Consider the following 25,918-nt stretch of genomic DNA (forward strand, 5'->3'; position numbering starts at 1 on the left):
AGCTAAAGCCAGCAGCATTTATATGAATCACCAGGCCAAGGCATTTTTGTTCATTAGCTTTCACAAAGGTTGATTGAAAGGCAAAGGAAGGGGGTTAACATTTGCTGAGGGCCTACAGTGTGAAAGCACCAGGCAGGGCCCCAGTGTCCCCTGGTTCAGTACCGTCTCTCTGATGAAGGAAAAACATATGTGATTTCCTCTCATACAAGTCAGACTCTGAGAAAGGTTCTAACAGAAATTCATGCAACAGGGTCATGGAGAAAGAGACAAGTTCATTCTGATTGGAGCATTCAGAAAAGCTTCTTGGAGGTGAGATTAGAAATCAATTTGGAGGGTCTGTCAGGAAAAAGGTTGGCTGGGTAAAGGAGTTCATTTAGTAAAGGAATTGAGGTAAACCAGATTTAGTACTGAGAACTGAGAGCAGACAACTCCTCTCAGTTGCCCAGAGTGAATATGGCAGAGACAGTCTAGGTGTTTCCCAACCCTATCCCCTCTTCCTGAACACACAGAAAGACTCCATTCCCAGCCTCCCTTGCATTACATGGGGTTATGCCACTGTCCTCCCACAAATGGAATGAAGGTAGACTGATTGTATGCCATTTCCCTCTCCCTTTCTCTCTTTGCTTCTTTGGCTAGCTAAATGCAGAGGGTCACAGGTTGGGGAGAGTGTAGCTCCGTCGTATAGTGCATGCTTAGCATGCATGAAGTTCTGGGTTCAATCCCTAGTGCCTCCATTAAAAAATAATAATAAATAAATAAATAAACCTAATTACCTCCCCCTGAACAAAAAACAGAAAAACAAAAAGTAAGGATGAATGCAGAGGGACCAGCGAAGGCCCCCAAGGAAGCCCTGGCAGGTGATGTCCCATGAAATGGAAGAACCTGGATGCTGGAATTATCAAACAGAGGATGCCCACCAAATACTTGATCAGACTGTAAAGTGAGCAAGAAAAGTTAAGCCACAGAGCTTGGTGTTATAGCAGCTAGCATTATAGTGTGGACGGTAAGGCTGAAAAGATAGATCTAAAGGGCCTGTAAAATCCTCCTGCATCAAGTCATTTATAAGAACTAAGAAAATAAATCAAATAGTTATAAGGTTTGAATTAATATGTCAGCATCAGGAAGAAGGAGCAGCATCATAACTCATTCTTCCCAAAGTGGACCTCTACCAGTCGTGACTTTTTTGGCTAATTTTACGCTGACAACTTAATTTGGGGTCCTAAGTGAAAATTCTAGGAAGGCAGGGCTTCTTCAATGAAGAGAATACTTGGCCATTTCATAGCTGATGGAAAGAGGGCTTCGTGTGCCCTCGGTGGGGGGGAGTCTAAAGTTAGCTGGCTTGGGACTACTTTAAAAATACGTTTTACTGCTTTTTTGATTGTAATAGTAATACCCACTCCTTGTAGAAAGATTAGAAAAGATAAAACTGTTAACGGAATAAAATAATAACCATTTGTAATCCTATCACGTCTTGGTGTGTTTCATGCCACTCCTCTTTGTCATTCTCTGTTTCTGTCTCTCTCTACATGTATCGTATATAATATAAACATAAATCACTGAATTATTCTAATTGTACTATATGTAATCTGTTCCTGTCATTAAAGTTCTTTACAAACTTGACCTTAAATAGTTGTGCAATTTTTTTATTATATGAATATACCATAATTTTTGGCATTTCCTATAAAGTTGGACACAATTATTCCCAAGGTTTTTGTTGTTGTTTTAACAAGAATGGATATCATTATTCAGAAATATTTGCCTGGATTCTTGATTATTTTTTAGGATAGATTCCTAGTTGTAAAATTCATAGTCAAAAAGCTTGAAAAATTGTAAAAGATCTTGAGGCATAGGAAAATAGCTTTCTGCAAAAGTTACAGAAGTTTATTTTTCTACCAGCAGAGTACGAGGTAACCTATCTTAAAACACTTTAATCTGCAATGAAAGTATCATTTAAAAGCTTTATACCCCTTTTTATGGTTTTCTATACAGTCAAAAGACTCAAGGGCAATAAATCCATGATATCTTTAGTAACTGATTTTCAGTTGGCAAAGTGACTGTTTCCTGCTGAAATGGGTTTAAATGTTTCATTTTAAGAAACCATAGGCATCCTCTGATCGTAGTATATAATAAGCCGATTGCATTTAGTACAGGCTGGGCTAAACAATGATAGGAAATCACCTCAAAATCTCAGTGACTTAACACAACAGAATTTTATTTCTTGTATTCAAAGTCAGTAGCTGGTACTTTGTGCATTCATAATTGCTCTAACCTTGAGAAGAGAATACGGTAAATCATGTCTTTGCTCTTTCATTTTTCACCTGGAAGGGACACAGGTCACTTCCTCCCATGTCTCCTTGGCCAGAGTAAGCCATGTGACCACAATGACTACAAGGGTGTGGGAAAGGACGATGCTATCCTGTGCCCAGGTACAAACCCAGGAGCGGTCATGGACAACACTAACGACTATCACCCCTCATTGAATTTAACCTTTGAGGAAGGGCTTGTATTCTATAATGACTCCTGGAAATGTCCTTCTCTCTTCCCTTCTGAGAGTCTCAGACAGGGGTCAGCAAACTTTGGCTTATGGACCAAATGTGTCAAGTCTCTGTTTTCATATGGTCTGCTAGTTAAGAACGGTTTTTACGTTTTAAAATGGTTTGGAAAAATCCAAAGAAAAATAATATTGCATAACACATGAAAATTATGTGAAATTCCAATGTGTGTCTATAAATAAAGTTTTATTGAAATAGAGCCATGATTTCTTGTTTCTGTACTATCGATGACTACTTTTGTGCTACGGTGGCACAGTTGAGGAGTTTGCAACAGAAATTTACACTATCTGGTCTTTTACAGAAAAGGTTTGCCAGTCGCTGATCTTAGACTTGACACTGGGGAAACCCATGGTCATTTCAACATGGCTGCCTGGAAAAATCACCTCTTGGAAAGTGATTACTTGCTAGATGTTTCAAATTCAGCTCACTGGATTCAAAACAAACAGAAAAATGAAATCTCCTCTAGGCTGATGTGTATAGTTACTGGGATTGTGGCTGAGCCATGAATAGAAGCATGATGAAAACTGAGACCCAATGGCCAAATTGGGCTGGAATCAGGGAGGAAAGCCACTGGAGTTACCAGGAGTTCATCTGAATTAGATACTGCCGTTATGAGCTCAACCAGATGAGTTTCTCACCAGGCTCTTCCACCTCCTTGAGGATTGTTATGTAAATCTGCTCAGTGTTTTAAAGTCAACCTGGATCCAAACATAAGCCCTCATTGCCTTCATTAAAATCAATAAATAATAAAGGAAGAAAAAATTGGCTCCCCAGGTGCAGGAAAAAACCCAAGTTTTGCCATTCACTTCCTCAGCTTGTTGTTGCTGGAAGACTGTACTTCACTTTCAGCTGTGATTTAAAAAAAAAAAAATGTTTTGGATTTCCCCTCAGAGGTTTCATAAGCATTTATACAGAATTGGCTTTCTGGGTGATTTATCAGCTGCGCTGTGTGAGGTTTTCAAAGAGTGCACACTCCATCCATTGTCAACATATTCCTTGTGTTAAAACCGAGATTTCTAAAATAACATGTTGATCGGGTGACGGAATGCCATTTCTCTTCATTTAGTGTCCAAGTTAATAATGCACCAGTTAGTAATGCTAGGAATGAGACGGGAGGCACAGCACATACATATTCCAACTGAGGTCAAGATCCATTCTTTTTAAATGTCAAAAATGACATTCCTAATACCCATGTATATAGATTCCATTTATTTGTGCACTTAAATTAACTCCTCTCTAATCCAGCTTCCACAGCTGCCAAAGACTTCCTGTGAAAGGCATTTTCTTCTAAACTACTCATAATTCACATCCGGCTCTCATTGAAGAAATGTCTCTCGTGGTTTTGTGCCACAGTCAAAGGTAAAGGGGGTAGTTCTACGTAACTTCAAAGGGTAAGTTGTACCTGGTTTGGAAACAGCCACCTCTGATAGCTCTTTGTCCCTTCCCTCCCCTGAGACAGTTCCATACTGCATTCTCTTTCTTTTTGCTGGTGTCCAGTTCTCTTACAAAAGCTTTTCAAACTACTGCGCATTCTGTGTCTTTCAGAAAGAGATTATTATTCAAATATTGTTTGTGGGCAGACTTCTAATTAAGTGATGTATTTTTACACATCTCATTAAACATTAAGTGTCTGTGATTTCCAATCTAAGTAAGGACACACGATTTGAGGAGTATACGCATGAGAAAGGGGGGGTAAAAATGTTGAAATCTAGGTCATCCAGGAAAATCTAGGACATAGAGTTCCTCTGCCCAGTACTATGTAGTGACTATAGGTACTATATAAATGACTATTTAGAAACCAGGAGATGATTTGGGGCTGAAATAGAAAACAGTATTGTGACAACAACAACAATGTATTATAGTTGTAAAGCATTTTCACATATGTTACTTCATTTAATCCTCTCAATCCTCCTCCGAAATAGGGAAGGTGAGTGTTATTATTCACATTTTATAATAAGAAAACTGAAACTCAAAAACATTAAGCGACTTGCCTAAGGAAGTTGTCACTGGGTCGAGATAAGATCTAATTCTCTTTGCCTCTGGTGAACTGTGTTATTTTGTGATGCTGTCTCCTCAAGACTGGTAAAACAGGTACTGAACACAGGCAACAAGCCGTCCTCTGAAATTTGCAGGTGGGTTTTTCTTTTAGAAAGACATCCTTAGCTCAGATTAAGGCTTGAATCCCTGAACTGGGTTCTGCTTGATCAAGTATTTACTGCTCATCTATATTGGACACTTGCTATACTGAGGACTAGCTCCTTTCTCCAGCTTTGGCCCAATTTTTATTTCTTCTAAAATAAGATATAAAGCAGAAATCTCCAGACATCAAAAGATCTAAAAACCAGTCAAGTTGTTATTATGTTGCCCATTTATTTTTGTCTCAAAACTTTATGACACAAGAGTCACTCATTCCTTGTAGTTTTCAGTTGGTCTGAAAATTTTACCTTTTTTATGTGGCTAGCAGATCTAGGTATCCCAGCTTTGGAGGGGGATACTCAGAGCATTGGCCATCTGATTCAAAGGACAGAGGGGTTCTGAATCATTTTATAACCTTGTTGGGGCAGACCAGATTTGCAGCAAGGATAACCAAACCTAAGTCTGTACTTCTTTAGAGGTGGGTTCATGGTTGGGCCTCTCTCTGTGCTTTAGCAGAAAGGTAAACAGCAAGTCAGGGCAACTTTCAGACAAAGATTTTTCCCTGGAACGTGGAAAGCATTACATGTTCCATATAATATAACAAAGTAAAATAAGAATCCTTCTGAGAAAGGTGCTCCAGATCTTAAATTGCCTTATGCTAGAATAATATTTAACTTGTTAAAAAATCTTTGTTTTTCTCAAGGAAAAAGAAAAAAAAAAGTTAAATTTATAATGAGTATTAACATGGAGAACTTGACCAAGGATTTTCTAAAACAACTTTGTAAATGATTACTTGGTGGTGGTGTCAGTTGACCAAGTTCAAAAAGAAAATAAACGTCATTTTGGTCAGTTTCAGAAAGTTTTTTTTTCCCCTCAATGAATAATTCTTTTTTTGTTCAGTCCCAAGGGACAGTACCATGTTAATCCAAACACAGATTTAATTTCTGAGTTTCACAGCTTTTCCATCTTGATCACCCAAGAAAGACTGAGATAAAATGCCAATTTTACCTTTATGAAAAGTAATGATACAGATACACAACAATCGGTGTTTATGAAAATATTTTCTTTAAAAACTTATTCTTTGGTTAAGCACCATAGCTCAAAAGCTGGGGATGGGAGGGAGAGGAAATACGTCTCTGGGACTGGTTAGTCCAAAACTCTTCCCCATCCCCGCCCAAGTCTCCAGTTTTGTCAACCTTTGCTTTACTATGGAAGTTCCTGTCCTTCAGTGAGACATTCATATTTTCTATCTTACAAACATATTTTAGGTTTCTCAAGGACAGAATACTGGGAGTGGAAAAGTCTTTCAGGTGGAGAGAATAATAGAAGCAGAGACCTGGAAATGGGAATAAAAAGAAATTGGACTGCAAAGTTATGATGGATCCAGATCTTGGGTCCTAAATGTCAGTCCTTAGGGGATTGTACTTGATTTTATTTATTTATTGTTATTGAAGTATAGTCAGTTTACAATGTTGTGTTAAATTCTGGTGTGCAGCATAGTGATTCAGTTATACGTATATATATATTCCTCATATTCTTTTTCATTATAGGCCACTTCAAGGTATTGAATATAGTTCCCTGTGCTATACAGTAGGGCCTTGTGTTTTGGGGGGGGGGTTTGTTTTGTTTTTTTAGTATTTATCTCTCTTTTTTTAAATTGATGTATAGTCAGTTTACCATGTTGTGTGTCTACTCCACCTGGTGAGCTGGATGCTTACCAAGAATCAGTGTGTCAACAGCACTAAAACTGTGCTATTTGTACTTTTTATAAAACTACATAATTTAATTCAAAATGAAATGTATGTTGAAAGAAAGTTTTTGTTTTAATGAAGATTAGATTGACTGCCTTTGAAAGACTCAAAATTAAGTCACTGATAAAAAACAAAAACACAAATTGTTGCTAAAGTAAGTGAGTAAGGACAACAGTAAAAGACTGAAGAAAAAATGTAAACACCCGGACGAGTCTATTCTCAGAATGCTTTTCAAGTACCTGTAAGTTCTCTTTCCACTGAGAAGAAACTGCAGCCAGAAAACCTAGCCAATACATTATAGATGTGTTCTATGCAAAAACGTCACACAATTCCCATCAGCAGACCTTTACTAAAACAAACAAACCAAAAAAAAACCACTTGGTCCAACATCCAAAGACTGGCCAATGAATCTGTTTTTAAATATTTTAAGGTAAATTAAAATGTTAAATCGTGTATCCTTTTCTATGATTCTGCGCTACAGCTGAGTTTTTCAATTGTTGATCAATTTCTGGTGTGACAACATTGAATAAGAAAATTTCTACTGTCCTAATGTCAGCATTAGGCAAATATGTACTAAATATATGCTAAAATTCATAAAACATTAAGACACGATGCTTTGTCTCAGACAGTAACTATCTAGTCTTGAAAGAAGGACATGGAATTTGCTAATAAAAGAGCCAATATATTTGAGAACAATTCATTAGAATTCTATTTTCTTCTATATTCTATTCTGTTTGTACTTAAGTTTTCTGTTCTTCATTAAGGTATATGATCTTGTGGTAAAGAAAAACAGTGTTTTACTATTTTGGTTCAAAAATCTATGTCTATGCATGGCTGGGATGTGCTGTACACCAGAGATAGACATATTGCAACTGACTATACTTCAATTAAAAAAAAATAGACAAAAAAACCCAACAATGTTGTGTCCATTTCTGATGTACAGCATAATGTTTCAGCCATAATATACATATATAAACTCCTTTTCATATTCTTTTTCATTATAGGTTACTACAGGATATCGAATAGACTTCCCTGTGCTATACAGTACACTTGTTTATTTTATATATGGTAGTTAGTGCCTGCAAATCCTGAAATCCCAATTTATGCCTCCACCCCCTGCCCCTTTCCCCCTGGTAACCATAAGTTTGTTTTCTATGTCAGGTGAGTCTGTTTCTGTTTTGTAAATAAGTTCGACATTATTTTAGCATGCTTTTGAGGAGAGCAAGACTGAAGACAGTGGAGTCAGCTGCAGGCAGTCCTGGTGTCACAGGCGAGCACCTGAACCAAGAGGATCTCAATGTGAAGGACGCTGAGAAACTGACTTGGTAACCAATACCCACTCTGCTGTTCTCCTCTAGCTATTGGGCTGACAAACCCAAACCAAGGGTAGCTCTTGCCTTCTAGAAGTTTGCCACCTATCCAAGTTTGGAATCGAAGATACGTAACGGGGGACAAAGTATTAGCTGTATTAATAACAGAATGTCTTTCAAAAGGTCCCACAAGGTGGTAATTCTGCAAATTCAAGAACTAATTCTATGAGCATGTTGGGAGGTCCACGTCACAGGGTGGATATACATGAACCCAAAACACGAACTTGGCAGAGAGCTTATTATCTACGTTTTTCCTATACTCAACTCTTTCTCAAGTTAGACCTTTGGAGAAATCATATTGTATTCAGAATGTTGCCTAGTAAGCACAGAATCTAAGTTATATGAATTAGATGCTACTAAATTCTTCTAATTATCACTAAAATTAAAGTGATCACCTAAGAGAGAAGGAGGCACTGCTCCCCTCAGGGAGATCCCTTTGTAGTGGAACCAGATACCCGTCGAAGTCAGAGACTCAGGCTTCCTTTTCTGGCAACAGCGTTTGAATAGGCCCTGGCAACATTTATCTTCCAGACCCTCTGCACTTCTGTTGCTGATGATCCCTTTCCCCTCAATTTCAAATTATTTCTTTCGAGACATGAATAACTAAAGGAAAGTCCCAGTTACCTGCATCGCTGTTTCTAGGAATTTATCCTTCAGAAATAATAACCCAAATCAGTGAAAAAAATATATATACTAGGATGTTAATTACAGCCTTGTTTGTAATACGAAAAATGGGCAATGAGTTGCATCTTCATCACTTGGGAAATTGGTTAAATAAAAGATGTTATATTTATTTAAATAAAGGTATACTGTGCAACCATTAGAAAGAATGCACAGAACAAAAGGCACTGACTTTACAAGATATACATAATAAAATGGTATTATAAAAACAAGTTATATATCAATAGATATAGGACATTCCATCTTTGTGAAAAATACATATCTGTGTGGCTGTTTGTGTAATATATATACTTATTGATCAGATATATGCACTAGAAAAATCTAGGAAAGGAATGCCCTTCAGTGTTAATAATGGTTGGCCCTGGAGGAGGGGTGAGATCATATGTTAGAGATGATCTGAGATTGCCTCTTCTTTTGTATACAGATACATGCATGCATGCACACAGACATACCTGTGCACACACACATATGCAATGGAATGAGTGCAATTTACTTTTTTTTTTTTCCAAAGAACCTCTTTCTTGCCTTCACTTGCCCACCAGCTCCTGAAAACCTTACAATTTGAAGGAAATCACTATGTTCTAGAAGAAATTACTATTCACTGTAGAAATTGATGAATGCTATAAAAGAAGTATAAATTGAACCTTTGGGCTCCTAGGAAGCTGAGAGATTGCTTCCAACTACATGAGTGTGAAAGTCGAGAGACAGTGCAGAGATGAAGAAATTTTATATCTCCCATAACTAGATTCCATAAGCCTTGCTTTTACAGACCAAGCAGCCCACTTTTAAATAGTGTCTAACATTGCTCCCCTAAGTCATCAAAATGCTTGTAAATTCCAGTATTTGAGGCACCCACACTTCATCTCCCCAACTGCCTCTTGAGTTAGGATCTGCCACAGTTATTTCACATGAGACTCTGAATTCCAATTTTTGGTTCACAGAATATGTTCACTTGACCCATAGATCAGGGACAGCACTTTGCATGTAACAGTTCCTTGACAAATAGTGGCTGCTTCATGGATTATCAGTCATATTGAAGAAAAATAACACCACCTGATGATGATCTTTGAATTCAAAAGTCTATTATCTTTCCTTTTTAGAGGGACAAGATGATTGCTTGCAGCCTCCTCAAGCCCTCTAATCAGGAATAGGAAACTACCAGAATGAAATGAACTGCCACTGAAGATTCTTTTTCTTACGTTATCATAGAGCACAGACAGAATGTTTCATGAGCGAATGCAGAACACAGCACAGAATAAAGCAAAACCCTTACCATGAAGATGGTCACATAGTTAAACCCAAGCACACATGATGGAATGACCCAATTGGCAACCCTTGCACCCCATTACAAACAAATGGGACCAGGAATGTGGTCCTCTCACACTGTCCAGGAGGCGCCTGCACCCACCACCTCCCACCATCCATCTCCTCCTCCCCTGATTTGTGTGTGTTTTTGTTAAACAGTGGATCTTGCTATGCTTTTCAGAAAGCTGACAAGAAGCAAGCTGAAAATTAAAAATGGGTGCCGAGAGGCTTTACAGGAGTCTAAATAAACAGCCCGACAGGAAAGACGTGTGGCAGGCTAAGGTTTCAGGCTAGTGGTCGGAGCGAGTTAACAGACATCCGTATAACAGAAGGCTGTGTTTGTTTTCCCTGTCCCTGCTCTAGCAAATTTATTGGGTTATCTGTCTTATTTTGACACTTGGGTGTTTAAGGTTTCTGTTCTAGGTGTCTAAAGGCATAAAAAAATTATTGTACAGTTTACATTCCTGGCAGAGGCTGTGACATGTGCTAGCTGAAAAGTTCCTATCTGCCAGGAATTTCGCAGAAAAAGCCTTGTAGAACTGGGTTTTCTTAGAAGGTCCAAGTATCCTTTGTGAAAAGCACCGAGAACAAAAGCGTTCTTATTTTATTCCTGACCATGTCATTCTAACATGTAGAGAACCGCTGCCACCGAGACATTTTCTTTTCATTGTCCTGTTTTGACTTACCAGGAAACACACACGGAGCATTATCAGTGTCTTGTAGGGAGACAGGTTTTTCCATCGGTAGGGCTCAATGTAGATCGACAAGATAACAGTTTGATTTGCTTCTGAAATCAGAAATGCACGGAAGCATTGAGTGAATATTAGGTGTTACGATAATGCACCATCAAAAGATTACAGTCATATGTGTAGAAATATTGACATGTTGATGACTGATGTACTAAGCCACCCACAAACAGTGTTGATACAGTTCTTCTTATTGGAATACAGATTTTTAAAGAATTTTACTTGTAAGTGCCCTGTTCTTCATAGATATTGAGGCCGTAACTAATGAAGGGGTCAGTAGGGAATTTAAATAGTTCTCTGATATAAACCTCTTTTCATTTATTCACTCATTCATTCAAGTGGCATTCAGTGAATACTCATGTATTTGATTGTTAGGAAGTGGGAAATACACATGGAGGAGAAGTATGAAACAGTCAGTGGCACTAATGGAAGCTTACAGTTTCTTCTTTCATCATCTTCTGCAGCAGACAGCCTGCCTGGCAGAGTCAAGACAAATTTTCATGATACCAGGTGATTGGCATGAAATCAAGGAGAGAAAAACAATTCAGTTTATTTTTTTCCCAGAGAAAATAGCTTTGCAGTAGCTGAAGCTATTTGAGCAAATTATTATTTTCTTTCTTTATTCAGTCTTCCTTTTTTTGGTTCTTCATGGCTTAAGACTGGGACTTGGGAGCTGGCAGCTACAGTTTCTGCTCCTCAGGCTACTCTTGGCAAAGACTGTCACCCAGGCCACTGGACAAATGGTTTTCTTGTCTTGACCACCCTTTTCATCACTGATCTCCCTTTGGTCACCTCACTATTTGTAAAGGCTTCAGTTTTGTGCAAAGAGCAAAGATTTTTAGAATCAGCATTCCTGAATCTGAATACAGACAATGTCACTTAATTGGCGGGTGACTCTGAGCTTCAGTTTATCACCAGTAAATACGTGTACAATCATGTCTGTTTCATAGGCTTGTGAAGCGTACACATGATTGCATACTTGAATGGAGCCAGCCTGGCTCCTGGCTCTGGTAAGTGATTTTAAAAAGTCTGTTCTTCCTTCCTTCAAGTCATGTAGGATATGGAGCAATGAGGCATTTGGGAGAGTCAAAGAAAATATTTGTATCACAGAGACTTTATGGTTCATTGCTTTTCTGTTCATTTCAGACATATGTGGTGTAAGTTTTTTTTTTTTAATAAAAGCAAGAAGAAGTCATGCTTATACTACCAATGGAAAGCAACCTAGAAATCCAGTTGATATTGGGCACAACTGTCTAAGTCCTACAACGGGTTCTGGGAGGAATGCAAGCAAATATATAGACCAAACCCATATTTTGGTAGCTTCAAAACAACCTGAGACAAGATTTGTACAGTAAAAAGTCAAATAGCAATAAAACTATTTTGAAGAGATTGCTGAGCAATAGGCTATTATATACTGAGTAAGTCTTCTGTCCTGCCAAGTTCACAGAGCCTTTATATCACAATATACATTAAGAATCTTCTAAGAAGGGAATAGTAAGCAGTTTTCTGTGCTTAATTTGATCATGGAACTCTATTTTAATTTTGTCTTTACAGCAATATCAGGTGTAGAAAGATAAACTGGGGTCATGGAAAGTGAATTCTAAAGTGAAGAATCAGAACTTTACCCTAAAGGCACTGACATTTCTAGAAAGGGAAGTGTCATGATTCAAGCATGTAAGTAATGTTTTAGGAAGGATGGGTCACTGGTGATATACTAGGTCTTTTATGAGAATCAAGAGAAAAGGCATTTTCAAATAGAATGGTCAATACATAACCTAGATTGCAGTTAATTAAGGTGACTGTAGGCTGTGACACAGAGTCATCAGGCAGCACTCTTAACAAGGATTTTGGAAGTGAAAATATGGGACCAAGCCAAGACAGTTGTAACTTGAGGAGATTTTGTTCAGAATAGGGAAGACAATAGCATGTTAGATGATTAAAATGTAGACCCCAACAAAAAGAGGCCCATGAATGGTCCTGGAGGAAGGAAGAATAATTGTGGTGTCAAGTCCTCTGAAAGAATGGAAGAGAATAGGTAGAGAGCGTAGGATGGAAAGCACTGAAGACATGTAGCAGGTAGAGAAAAAAGAGAAGTACAACTCTGGTTTCATAATGCTGTCTACTGTGTTCAAGCTAGGTTCATCACATGTTGCATTGATTCTTAATTATAACAATAGTTTTGTGTCATAGAAATAATGATCCTCAGTTTGCAGACATGGAAATTGCTCAAGGTCACATAGCTACTAAACAGCATATCAGGTATTTGAAAAGCATACAATCACTAATAATAATCTTGTTCAGACAGTGGCTTCCTGAATGTGGGCAATCCAGGAGATAATAAAGACTTTGACAGGGGCCAGAGATGAGGCAAAAGTCAGCCACCAGCTGTTCCTGGGGACAGAAAAATTAGATCCAAAGATCATTCTCCACCCAGCAGAGGGCCAGCACGGATGAGCTCTTCAGCTTTCTATTGTTATGCTAGAGCTTGCCGGGTTCCTCAAGCAGGAGTGGAGAAAATTGATTTGTTTCTTTCACAACTGTATTTATACAGTTAACCCTTGAACAATATGGGTTTGAACCGTGTGGATCTACTTACATGCAGATATTTTTTCAGTAAACACATACTGCAGGACTATACCATCCATGTTTGGCTGAATCCACAAATGCAGAACTGCCCACACTAGGGGTGTGACTGTAAAGCTATCTGTGGATTTTCAAATGCTCGAGGGTTGGTACCCCTAATCCATGTTGTTCAAGGGTCAACTGTATATACTAATGAGAATACACATTCAGGCACTCTCGGGGAGGGTATAGCTCAAGTGGTAGAGTGCATGCTTAGCATGCACAAGGTCCTGGGTTCAATCCCAGTACCTCCTCTACAGATAAAGAAACAAATAAACCTAACTACTTCCCCCCTACACACACACAAAACCTAAATAAATAAATGTCACTCTTTAGGCACTCTCTTTCTCACTCCCCAATTTCGTGAGACCACCACTTCTACACTACTCCCAGGTATCTGCAGTTGGATTCATGTCTTCTTATGAAGACTGTAGGATCCGGCATAACCCTAGTCAGTTAGGATTTCTGCTTCCCTATCTTCCTCTCTCATTTATCCAAGGTTTCAAATTTCTCACTGAACCTCACCCAAACTAGGTGAATCCTGGGCCAGTCTGTATCTTCATATTTCTCATCTCCTTCTTCTTTGCTTTGAATTCCCCTTTCCTTGCTGAAGGACTGCTATTCCTCTTCCTTGCTGGGTGGGGCTTTTCCTCAATTTTAGCTTCTTTCTCAGTTACTCAAGCTTCATCACTTAGCTATAATGGCACAGTAATATTTTCAAGTACAGGTTGCAAATACCATGTATAAAAGCATTGTTTTATGAATGTCTAATGTGTGAAGGTTGAAAATTACCAAGTGACAATGTGATTGCTCAGTCCAAATTAATTAAACAAAACTACATGCACTATGGCAAAAAGCAAGAGTAGGCTTGAGATAAATAAAACATAATTCATGCATTCAGAGAGTCATAATCTTGTAGGAAAGGTAAGAGTATTTAGATGGTGAAAACACTAAAAAGGATGAGGTAAAAGGCTCACGTGAAAAAAAGCTATGGGAATTCACAGGTAGGAGAAGTCAAATCTGGCTGAGACCATCAGGAAGGATATCTGGAAGGAAATGGCTTTGGAGAGTAGCCCAGAAGGATGACCTATACTGGCATGCTGTAAGTGGCAAGAGTTAATTCAAGACTTCTCTCCAAGTCCTGTGGAACAGGCTTAGATGGTTAGAGGGGTGGGGCATGGGCATTACCATTTGGGTATGGAAGCATTTTAGAAGGATGAATGAGTAAAGAAGGCCTGCGTGGGGCTGACCTCAGAGCCCAAGTTAAGCCAGGAGGCCAAGTGCAGTCAGGAGCATGCCAATGAAGGGCTGAAACAGTGAGGGAGTGAAGGAGCAGGGAAAGAGTCACCTGAGTCAGAATGGGAGAAAGGGAAGGTGTGGATGGAGAGGAGGAACAGCATGCCCTTGGAGATGGAGTATGATCATGGGGTGGCTCAGGCTAAGCTTGGTACATTTAGCAGCTAATAGGGAAGGGGATGCAAAGAAGTGCAGAGCAGGAAGGTGAGAAGTTCTGAGGTCAGGGTTTCAGGTGGCTAGTTAACTGAGGGCTGGAAATAAGGGGCTCATATTTTTTCTTTTCTTTTCTTTTCTTTTTTTAAGTTTTTTTGCCTGCACATTAGAACTGCATCCAATACACTCTACATACACTGGTCTGTATTTTCCACAGGGCCTGGGTCTTTATAAGGGAATAGAAAGGTCACCATTGGAAGATGCCAAACCTTACCCATACCCAGCTGTGCCCAGCTGTGAATTCACCAGTTGCCACAGGCACCCCAATCCACCGTGTCACTTGATCGGCATGTTTCACCCTTGACATGAGCGCTTTTCAACATGGGCAGAAGCAAGGTTTGAATGACATATATTCCACTCTCTGCCTACAAACCTGGGGTCAGGGGAGGAAGACAACTCAGAATACCTGAGTCAGCTTCAGGAGCTTGCAGTGCAGCCGTTTAACACCAAATAAAGTCCTGTCCAATGGCTGGTGAATCAAATTAAATTCTGAACAAACAACTCTCCAGCTACATCTCAGTCAATTTTAGAATCAATGCAGCCGATTTATGGTTCCTTCGGGTTGTATTCTCTTCTCAGTGGGCTGGGATTTCCACACGTAGCTACTACCACTTACTGCTAATGAGGAGCGTGCATCAGTCCCCAGGCACCTGGGCGGGAACACATTACTTAGTCTCATTCAGCAGTGTGGGCTCTTTCCATGCAAAAGGGGCTTCTTAGCTGGGTCTGGAGCCCGGGGGTACCAGGTGGATGCTATTAATGCAAAGTGCTGACATCTTCCAGCTTTTGTCTCTCAGAAGCATCCAGGCTTTTTCATTTCATGGTTCTCTGGCATGTGAGAACCCTTTGGGAGAAATTGGGTTCTCCAGCCTCAGCATGCTGATTCAGACAGAAGCTGGGTAGGGGCAGAGAAAGCATTTGGCTTTCTTTGTTACCATTTGATGAAAGTGAATCTTGAATCTGTATTTTTATGGCGACAGAATATACATCAGTGCTTATCACAGAGCCTGTCATGTAGCTAGAGCTCAAGTAGGTATTTTGGAATAAATGGCAGGTAGAAGCACACATAAGAGTATACATCTCTTGAAACAAATGTTTGGGAATGTTCTGGAGAGTCTCTCTCTGCTGGCTGAGGGGTAAGCTAGTCAGAGGCGAAAGAGATCCTGGGAATGCTAATGTTTTTTGAATGCCTGACTGCCTCTTCTGACTCTTTGATTTCACTCATTGCTCAGAATAATCTTTTTAGGCTAGTACTATTGTCATCCCCATTTAACAGATGAAGAAACTGAGGCACAGAGGGACTAAAGTGACTTACCTGAGGTCACACAACTTGTAAGTGATGGCACTGGGATTTTAACACAGGCAGTCGGCTTCCAGAGGCCCTACATTTAATCACAATCTAAGAGGGAATTCTCTCAGGCCTCTTCCATTTGGGTAGTAGAGGTTTTTTCCCTCAAAGCAGTTAAAAGACTATCTCTACTTTAAAACGACAAGAAAAACAAAGACGCATTTGCAGCCTATGAGTTCTCAGCTTCCGTAGCAATTAGCAATGTAGAAGTGAATTCACTTACACAGTTGGTTTCAGACCAAATAAAGTGGAGGGTGACCCACGAGTCAGGAGAAGTGGGGGTGAGAACAGATTTCTATGCTGTTCTCGAGGCAGATTTTATCTTTTTTGGAGATAAAAGTTGAAAAAAGGAGAAAATAAGGCAGAGCTTCTGAATTGGCATCGTGAAGGAAGCCTCTGTCTGGGAGCAAAACAACTTCTCTGAGGTTAGAACTTGAGCCACATTCATCAGGGAGGGTTCTTCTTGCCCAAACAGACACATCTTCATGTGTGTGTGACGTGAGTTAACCTTCCAGGGCAGCAGCATAATGAGAACCCTGAAAAAGTAATTTTCTAAATGAAACCTTAGTTCCCTGGGAAAATACAACCAGCACGTAAGGAAAGAAACTTAGCATCTTTCCAGTAGCTCCTGGGATGCCTGTTCCTCAAAAAAAGTTGTGGAATGGGATCCGACTAATACCGCTTGCATTCTTTAATGGTCGTTCTTCCCCTAAAAAGAGACTGTAAGCTCCAAAACAAGCTGAGATGAAGTACCCACTAAAATGGGTCCTAGAACAAGTAGTCTACAAACTAAATAAAAGACACAACATTTGGAATCACTTTTCAAACCCAACCTAAAATTTCAGGATCCAGATTTCATAAGGGAAAGCGAGCCCCCTGTTTTGAAATCTGATTTAAAAATAGTTTCTAGAAAAGTATTAAGTAAGCCCCAGTATCTCCTGGGAAAACAAGTGGCTTTTACAAAATCTTGAACTGCATTGTGGAGATTTTTATGAATGAGCAACATATGGATTAAATTACCCATATTTGAAAAAAAATCAAATGACAAAGCACACTTGGCAGTTTTATTGAGTCTGAATTATTTGGAAAACAGTCCCATGATACCCTAGAAATCCCAAATGGAGCCCAGTTTACTAACCATTTTTGAAAAATGAAATATAGCCATTCATATAAAAAGGGCTGTCTCTGTTAGAGTGTATAGAGGTTAAGACGAAAAGTTAGCTGGTTTTCCTAAATTCTGAGGGATCCAGAGATGAGCAGACCTGAGACAGTGATGATGATACACATAACTTCCTGGAACTCTCAGGGCTGCGGTCAGTGGAGCAATGTTGATTCTCAATTCCTCCAACTATCTCTGTCTCCCTCTTTTTTTTTTTTTTTTCCTTCTTCTTAGTACCAGTTTGGCAGATAGGCTAAAACTTTGGCTGTTTGCTCTGTTCCCTATTTTTGGAGCTCAGTCATCGTCACTGCTGAATGAGACTCACTTTCTGAAAAATAACCTGTGGTCAGTGTATCGTATACATTATGGTTCCTGTGGCTGTCTTTCATTCCATATATGTAGCTGTGGGGAAACCTCCTTAATTCTGTTTTAAAATTGTGTTATAGTTTAAAAATAGTCAGCTCTAAAAATAGTCTAAACATTTATCGAGCAGCGAATAAGAGAATGAGTGAAGGTACCAGGGGAAATAAAAAGACCCTTGATTGGTTTTTATGACTAAGCATAGAAAGGCTGGGAGTCATGGGTTCCTGGCCGAACAGCCCAGGGCTCTTTTACTCCCATGCCTGGTGTATGGTGCCAATACATCAAATGTCAAATATAGACATGAATGTTTTCTTTTTTGGACAAACACTACAAAGGCTTTGACACCAAAAGATTTATAAATCCTTAGGCCTTTTTTAACAATAAGTAACTGGGCCGGACTTGATCCCAGGTCTTCTGATTCCAAGTCCAGTGCTCTCTCTGCTGGAATAAATTCCTTAGACCTGTAAAGATCCTAGGCTCCTGGGCTGGCATTAGCTATTGAACAGCAATTTATAAAGTGGAGACCCATCATATGTTTAAGTTTTTAAATTCAACTATACAAGGGTTCTTTCAAATAATTAACATGAAAAGGCCTTAAATTTTATTTTGCATATGTGCCATTTATAAAAGACTTTCATTAGTGTGTGCATTATACATTTATATACATAATACTGAAGACAGGGTTATAAACATGCAATATGCACATAATTCTTTGTGGGTGGCTTATGAGATGTTCAATGGTACTTTTGACCACACTCACTGTCTGTCTTATGTCTAAACGTCAGAACCAGACCTTGTGTGAGATGTGATTCCATTCACTAGCTTACCACAAAAGATGCCCTTTTGGCTGGTTGTACTCAATTTGCCCATCCCCACTTCTTGCCTTAAATACAACTGAAAAGTTCATGCTAGGAGGTGAAAGGCCCTGAGGGATAAGTGTGCAGATGTATTTTGGGTGAAGTTTCAGTGCTATTGGTGCCTCCAATGGGGTCCATCTTCTGCCAGACTAACATGGCCAAGGAAACGAATGTTTTAGGTGATGCTGTGCCTCCCTGCTCTTCTGAATCATTGGTATGGTTCTGAACTTCTTACAGGGAGGCCACAATCAAGGAGCAAAGTGGTGAATTTTTGAGGGTAATTTCAGAGTTAAGTTCCCCCTTTCTTCTTGTGTGAGAAAATCTGATAATTGAGAAAATTGGTTTAAATTCATCTAAAGAAAAATTTCCAGAGAATATAATGTAAGTGTGAAGTGCAGAGAGATTGTTTTGGGCTGCCCACAATCACTCATGCTATTCTTCGCTTTTGCATATCTTTTTCTTTCTTCCTGGCATGACTCTTATGCTTTTTTATCTAGTTACTCCTCATCATCCTTCAAAACTCGGTTTAAGCACGATCTCAGGAAGTCCCCCCTAGCCAGCCAGTATTGTGTAGGTGCCTCTCCTCTAGGCTCCCGTGGTAACTGGACATGAGTCTGTGGTAGGATTTCCTTGTTCTGTAATAACAGATTTATTTGTCTGTAAATGCCAGAAATAGACTGCTTGAGGGCAAGAATCATATTGTTTTGTTCTGAATGCCTAATCCCTGGCCCAGTGTCTGGCCCATCATAGATCTTCAATAAATGTTTATTGAGTGGCTCCTAACTGTGTGGCTAATGTAGTGCTGTGAACATCCAACCCCAGCGATGGGTGGAAACCAAGAAGTGTTGCTCTTTCCTCATTATGTTACAAAATGTGTCTTGCCTTTGGAAAAAGAAAAACAATCGCATTCTCCAACACAATGAAATATATGACTATAATTCAGGGTCTGGAGCTCCAAGTTTCATCCATGGAACAACATTCTAGGCAATTAAAATTAAAAAAAAAAAAAACAATCCAAGGGGTACATATTTTTTCAGCCTTGCTCGCCTGTTTTTATGTAGTTGTAACCCTTCTGTGGTTCAGGAGAGAGATGACTGTTTATTAAGCATCTTCATGTCCCAGGCACAGTGATAAACTCTATGTGTATTATCTCAGTTTATTACAATGACTTACAACGACTCCATGTGCTAGAATCGTTATTGTTACATTACACATAGCACAGCTCCTGGGAAAGGAAGTCATAGGATTTGAAGTGACATCTGGCTGATGAAAGCTATTAAACCATTAAAATTTAAATTCAACTGAAATTAATTAAAAATTAAATTAAAAAGAAAAGATTTTTTCGGTGTATTCTTCAAGTCATATTTTATTCCATTGGTTGAAACTGTATATATATATATATATACTACTACACCTTGTAAAAAGAAAAGATTTTAAAATTATCTCATCTGGACAAGTTTCTGGGAATGGATTTATTGGCTTGACTGAAATTTGTATGCTTTTAAAAAGTTGTTGCTAAATTAATTTCCAAAAAGACTGGGAAGAATCCAGTAACAGTCTTGCTGACCAGGCTGCAAATTTCTTAAAGGAAGAGTTGGTATCTTACCGCCCTAATCTCAGAACTTAGCACAGTGCTGAGCATGCGGTAGCTTCTTCCCAGATGTCTGCTGAATGAATTATTAAATAAATGGACACTACCACCAGTATTATAAATTTTCTTTGAAACCTACATAATGTGGTACCTGAGACGTATATCTGTAAAAGGCAGATAGGTTTCTCGTCCCTGAATAAAAGGTAAGAGATGACCCCTTGTAAAGCAGATTGGCTTTGTTGGAAAAGCAACTGATAAACCTGTTCTTTTTTAAGCAACGAAAAGTATTCTTTTCCATTTCTGCCTCTAAGAAATCAATGAATCACTTTCCAAAATATGTGATCTGAATAAATCCCAAGTTGCCTAGTGGCCCAGATTCAGCTTGTTGATATAATTAGATGTATAGTCCAGCAAGCCAAAGTTTTTAAAAATGTAGTTTTCAAAGGAAAAATTTTCAAAGGAAGCTGAAGGGAATCTAGTAACACTTTGGAAAATTCTTCTCTTTCTCTCTTCTCTCATTTTCTTACATCTCCAGCTACTCTCATCCCTACCAGTCTCTAAATCCACACTCTCAAAACTTTATGCAAAGTTCTATTTAGATTCTTTAACCCAAGGCCATTTTTTGTTTAGTCTCTTAGGAATTCCCATGGCCTCACCTCTCCTGGAAGTGGCAGTGGAACCTGCAGTTCTCCTGGCCTCTGTGATCCCAGACACCTCTCTTCCTCACCTTTGCCTAGTTTCTTTTTCTGCTGGTTTTTCTTGTCCTTTCTTACTTTCTCCTTTCCTCCCCTCCACTCCCCTCCCTCAGAAGTTTTTCTGGTGACATTCTGCTTAAAAAGAAAAAAAAACTTTCATTTCATCTTACATAGTTATCGTAAAGTTGAGATATAGGTAGTACTCAGAATCAATTCACTGACCTGAAGCATTGCTTCTCAAACTATACTAGAATTTTCCTATGGCCTCAACATTTTGCCAATTTTCCTACAGGAAGCTTTCTTAAATATCCTCCTTGCCCTCCATTCGCACAGTGTCAGCTTTCTCTGTGGATGAGTTTTCATGAAAGTTGAGACAAATATTTGTCCATCATTGGATCAGTTCCCTAAACTCAGGCCTCTGTTTTCTGCCCCTGTTTCCTTTCACTGACATCCCCTTCTCTTCACTTCAGACACCTCCAACTTTTTGGCAGTTTTTCCTCTGTCAAAACAGGGAAGATTCAGATAGAATTTACCTTATTAGGTTAAACTGACATTCATGTTCAGATACTTCTCATAATTATTTGTCTTTAAAATTCTCTGACACATTTGTGAAGTGAACTCCGTTCAGTATATTTTAGGCTGGTTGAGATTACCATTCAGTTGTTTGTACCATTTGCCTGAGTTATAAAGTAACTTCCCTGATTCAAATTCAATTTTACTTTTATGACCTTAACGAAGTTGAGTAAGTGATGTTTTAACTTTGGCAACTTATATAAATAAATATAGACATAATGAAGTAAATTAAACCTACAGTTGTTGTATTTTGTTTGGGAAAAATTTTTAAATTATCCTAATCTATTGTATTTGTTATTTCAGGCATTTGAAATATTAAGAAAATTTGATGTTTTAGGGAAATTGGCATCTTGCTTTGTGATTTTGAATTTGCAATGCTTAATTATTATTAGATTTATGATTTTTTTAATTTGAGAAAAAGTAAGAATATGATTCACTTTGTAAACCGTGTTGCAAGATTAAGAAAACCTGATTTCTTTGACATTTAACATTTCTACTATTAGATTAATAGAAGTTTTGCTTATAGGGTTTGCAAGTCTGCCCTGTCAGGTATTTGAAATTTGTGAGAGAATCAGCTTTACCAAATTTTATGTGTATCAATCAGAGTTCAATCTGAGAAACAGATCCAGGGGGAGGTATGATGCTTGTGTGTATGATTTATCACAGAAAAACTGACTTGTGTAATTGTAGGAGCTGGTTAAGCAAGTCCGGGGTCTGTTAGGAAGGTCACAGGGGAGAAGGTCATGAGTAGGCTGGAACCCCAGACACATGGGCCCAAGCTTGGACCACAGGAGGAGTTCCTTTTTTTTCTCTCCTGTTAAAACCTCAGCCCTGCTTTTAAGGCCTTCGAACTAAGTCAGGCTCACCCAGAATAATCTCCCTTGTTTAAAGTGAACTGAATAAGGGTGCTAATTACATCTGCAAAATCCCTTCACAGCAGCACCTAGATTAACGTTTGGTTAATTAACTAGAGGATGCAGCCTAGCCAAGCTGACACATCAAAATCTCATCACAAAATGTTTAAGATGTTTTAATTAATTTAAAAATGGGTTGTGTCCTATAGTGAGATCTAATCTGTGAAATTTATAATTAAACATAACTCAAAGTAAAAGTACAAGTTATATTTTTCTTTGGAGATAGAATTGCTAGTTTTCTAAATAGAATGGCACTGCATGTAAATCGAACCTAAAGATATGAGAAAACCAAGGTTTTAGTATTTATGATTTGAGCAGTTATAACCAAGTAGTATAACCATAAATAGTCTATTATGTGCACAAAGTTTCCACATATGAAAAGAAAATCCTCAGTTGAGAGAGCCTAGCAGAGCAGAATTGGATAGAACACAAGGCCCTCAGCCCTGACATACAGCATGGGGATTACAGAAGACGGAATTCAAATGATTATGGAATAAGATCTGTGACCTTTAAAAGATACTTGTATCAATGTTTGGCAATGACAATGATTAAAGCACATATAATGTCATCATGACCCATGTGGTCCAGATTCAAAGCTATATCATAGTAAAAAAAAAAAATCCAGCAGTCAAAAGAAATTTCAAAGTAACTTTTGGGTTTTACTTGTATTTCTTGCTGCAACAGTGGATCACTCAAAGAATCCCTCTTTGTCTATCGTCCAGCTCTTTCACACAGCACCTCTACATTCCTCTGCAAACTTTTCTCTACTTTTTCAGTATCAGTTTTTCTTTTCCCCTTTCTCCTTCTGCAAAGGAAAACCCCAATAACTGTTCTAATCAAGAAGGAAGCTCTTTGGAGGACAAAGGGGGTCTAAAGTGTTATTAGTCAGCAGAAGGGAGAGGCTGTGAATATTCATACACTGATTAGTTTGGGTCTTGTGGAGGATAGTGACAATTCAGTGTTAGTGCCAGGGAGAATCAGCCACACTAACAGCAGTATGGATACTGGAAAACTTTAAGTGAGAAAAGAAAAGCTAAAATGTGTTCAGTTACGTAAAAGTAAAACCAATTTCACTTAATTATATAAACTGTTTACCATTTATGCCTAATTACCCCAAAGCACAGTCATCATTATGCACTCCATTAGGTATGTATGTCAGATTAACCTGCCGGTAAATTCTATTCTGTTACAACACTCAACCTGTATGTTCAATCCACTTAGATTACTGCTTCTTTCACCCAGTAGCTGGTACGTGCTGTCTGGTTGTCTACTTATAAATTTTAAAACTTTGGGGGGACCTCTGTCCAGCCTCTAACTGCCATGTCTCCAAATGTCTGCAGTAGTCTGTTGGAGCTCTCCAGCTGTCAGCTTCCCTTCCTTTCCAATTTCTTACACCCACTGAAATAAGAATGATCAGAAACCTCCAGTAGCTCCCAGCTCTCGCTCATCACAAAAAAGCTCCTGAATTTTACTTTTTAGGCCTTTGATTTATTTTTATACCAAAGTTATATTTTTCTTTAAACATGGAATCCATGTAAGGCATCTTCCATTAAGATCTCAGGCCTTTCCTAAGGAAGTTGAAGTGTGAAGGAGTTTTGTTTTCCAAGGCATATCTTGACGGCATATCCCTCCATTTAAATTCTTTGTCTAACTTCGATTCCTTGTCTACTTTGTCTGCCTCTGGCTCAGTTTGAGAATAAGCAGAGGAGAAAATAGAGGAGACCCAGAAGCTGAGCATCCAGTCTGGGGCTCACCATTGGTAATGAGACAAATAAACTGCTCTCCAAGGTAGCATGAAGTTGTGGTCTGTGGGGATCACCTGCATGGAATCATGACAGAGCCCGTGCCGGAGTGTGTATTGGCTCCTTTTGAAGCAAGCCCTGCTTTGATTGCAGGACCTCCTTTTATAAATAGGAAGTGTCTAGACTGGTGTCTTTGTAACAGAGCCCACATTCTGGAAAATAGAAGAAATCTTGGCTATTGTTCTTTTTTGCATTTCTTGTTGTTGTTGTTTGTGGATGCACTCAGACCTCTGCTCCTCTACCCTCATAAGCAGACCAGGACAGAGTAGGTACTGCCAAGGTGCTGGCCAGGAAGTCATGCTGGGCAGCGTCCTGAGGCTGGGTTTGGGGTAGAGTATTGACCATGATGTCCAAAAAATAGTGGCTAAAACTGGGAAGCAGGGGACAGGGCAAGGAGTCTTGGGAGATTGTTTCCACCTCTATGACTCCCACACAGCCCCGGCCACGACTGCATCTCATGTGGAATCTAACACAACTCTCTCTTACTTGGTCTCCCCACTTCTACTCTGCATCCTATGAAACCTCCACATAGCAGCCAGAGTGGTGGTCTTTCTAAAGTACCCATCAGATCATGGTTTCCCTTGCCTAAAACCATCAATGGCTTCCCAATAAACTCATAGGACTTACAAGAACTGACTCAGGCCACATTTCCCACCTACTAAGTTTCAGCCATGCCAGCCTCTCCTGAACAAGCCAAAGCCCTTCTTGCCTTGGACTCTTGCATGGGCAGTTCCCTTTGCCCAGAAGGCTCTCTCCTAGCCAGTTCCCCACTAAATTCAGGATCTCAGCTCAACTAGATTGCCCCTCTCCCTGTCATTCTGCACCAAGTCACTCTGTTTTATCATCGTCATAATACTAGGCACTTGTGAAATGATCTATTTCATTTATTTATTTCCTGTCTGTCTCTTTCCTATGATTCAAACTCTTTGAGAGTAGATTCCTCATTTGTCTTGTTCACCTTGCTATTTCCAGTGCCTTATAGAGATGGTATCACACAGGAGGAGTTTTATAAGTAATTGAGAAATAAATAAAATATTCCTGGCACACAATTATTAGCCATTTTTAGAATTATACATGGGAGAATCGGGTTAAGGTGACAAAGATGTGTGGCTGAAGACTGTTCTAGAGTCAAAGAGAAAGAATCTCTTCACAGCAGCTTCAGGTTGAAGAGACTGAAAATTGCAGGGCAAAAAAACATTTCTAGGAAATCTTAACTTTTTCATTGTGGTAAAACACATATAACATACAATTTGCCATTAGGAATGTTTAGTACATTGACAACGTTATGCAGCCATCACCTCTATCCAGAACATACTCAGCACCTCCAAGGAAACCCCATACCCATGAAGAAGTCACTCCATTTCCCTCTCTACCTCAAACCCCTAGGAATCTCTAATCTACTTTCTGTCTCTGGGTTTGCCTATTCTGAGTATTTCATGTAAATGGATCACACACCCTGTAGTATTTTGTACCTGGCTTCTTTCACTTAGCAGAATGCCTTCAAGGTTCATTCACATTGTAGCATGTATCGATACTCCATCCGTTTTTAGGACTGAGTAATAGCCAATTGTATGGATATACCACATTTTGTTTATATACTCAGCAGCTGGTAGACATTTGAATTGTTTCTACCCTTTGGCTATTATGAATAGTGTTGTATGAATATTCTTGTACCAGTTTTTCTTTGAACACCTGTTTTCAATTCTTTTGGATAAATTCCAGGAGTGGAATTGTTCAGTCATATGGCAATTTGATGTTTAACTTATCGTGATGGTTAACTTTATGTGTCAACCTGACTGGATCACGGAGTGACCAGATATTTGTCTAAATATTATTTCTGAGTTCAACTGTGAGGTTGTTTCTGGATTAGATTAGCATTTGCATCAGTGGACTCAGTAAAGTCCATTGTGGGTGGTCACCAACCAATCTGTTGGGGACCAGAAT

General features: G+C 39.0%; 1 long non-coding RNA gene across 1 annotated transcript in view; it reads right to left on the reverse strand.

Moving 5' to 3' along the window:
- Positions 1–10,496: 10,496 nt before the first annotated feature.
- Positions 10,497–25,918, reverse strand: part of LOC135322337 (uncharacterized) — a 169,617-nt gene continuing 154,195 nt past the window's right edge. Inside the window, exon 3 of the long non-coding RNA XR_010382863.1 lies at positions 10,497–10,582. This is a non-coding gene — a long non-coding RNA (uncharacterized LOC135322337). The remainder of the gene's footprint in view (positions 10,583–25,918) is intronic.

The sequence above is a fragment of the Camelus dromedarius genome, chromosome 10 (genome assembly GCF_036321535.1).
Source record: "Camelus dromedarius isolate mCamDro1 chromosome 10, mCamDro1.pat, whole genome shotgun sequence".
Taxonomy (NCBI): Eukaryota; Metazoa; Chordata; class Mammalia; order Artiodactyla; family Camelidae; genus Camelus; species Camelus dromedarius.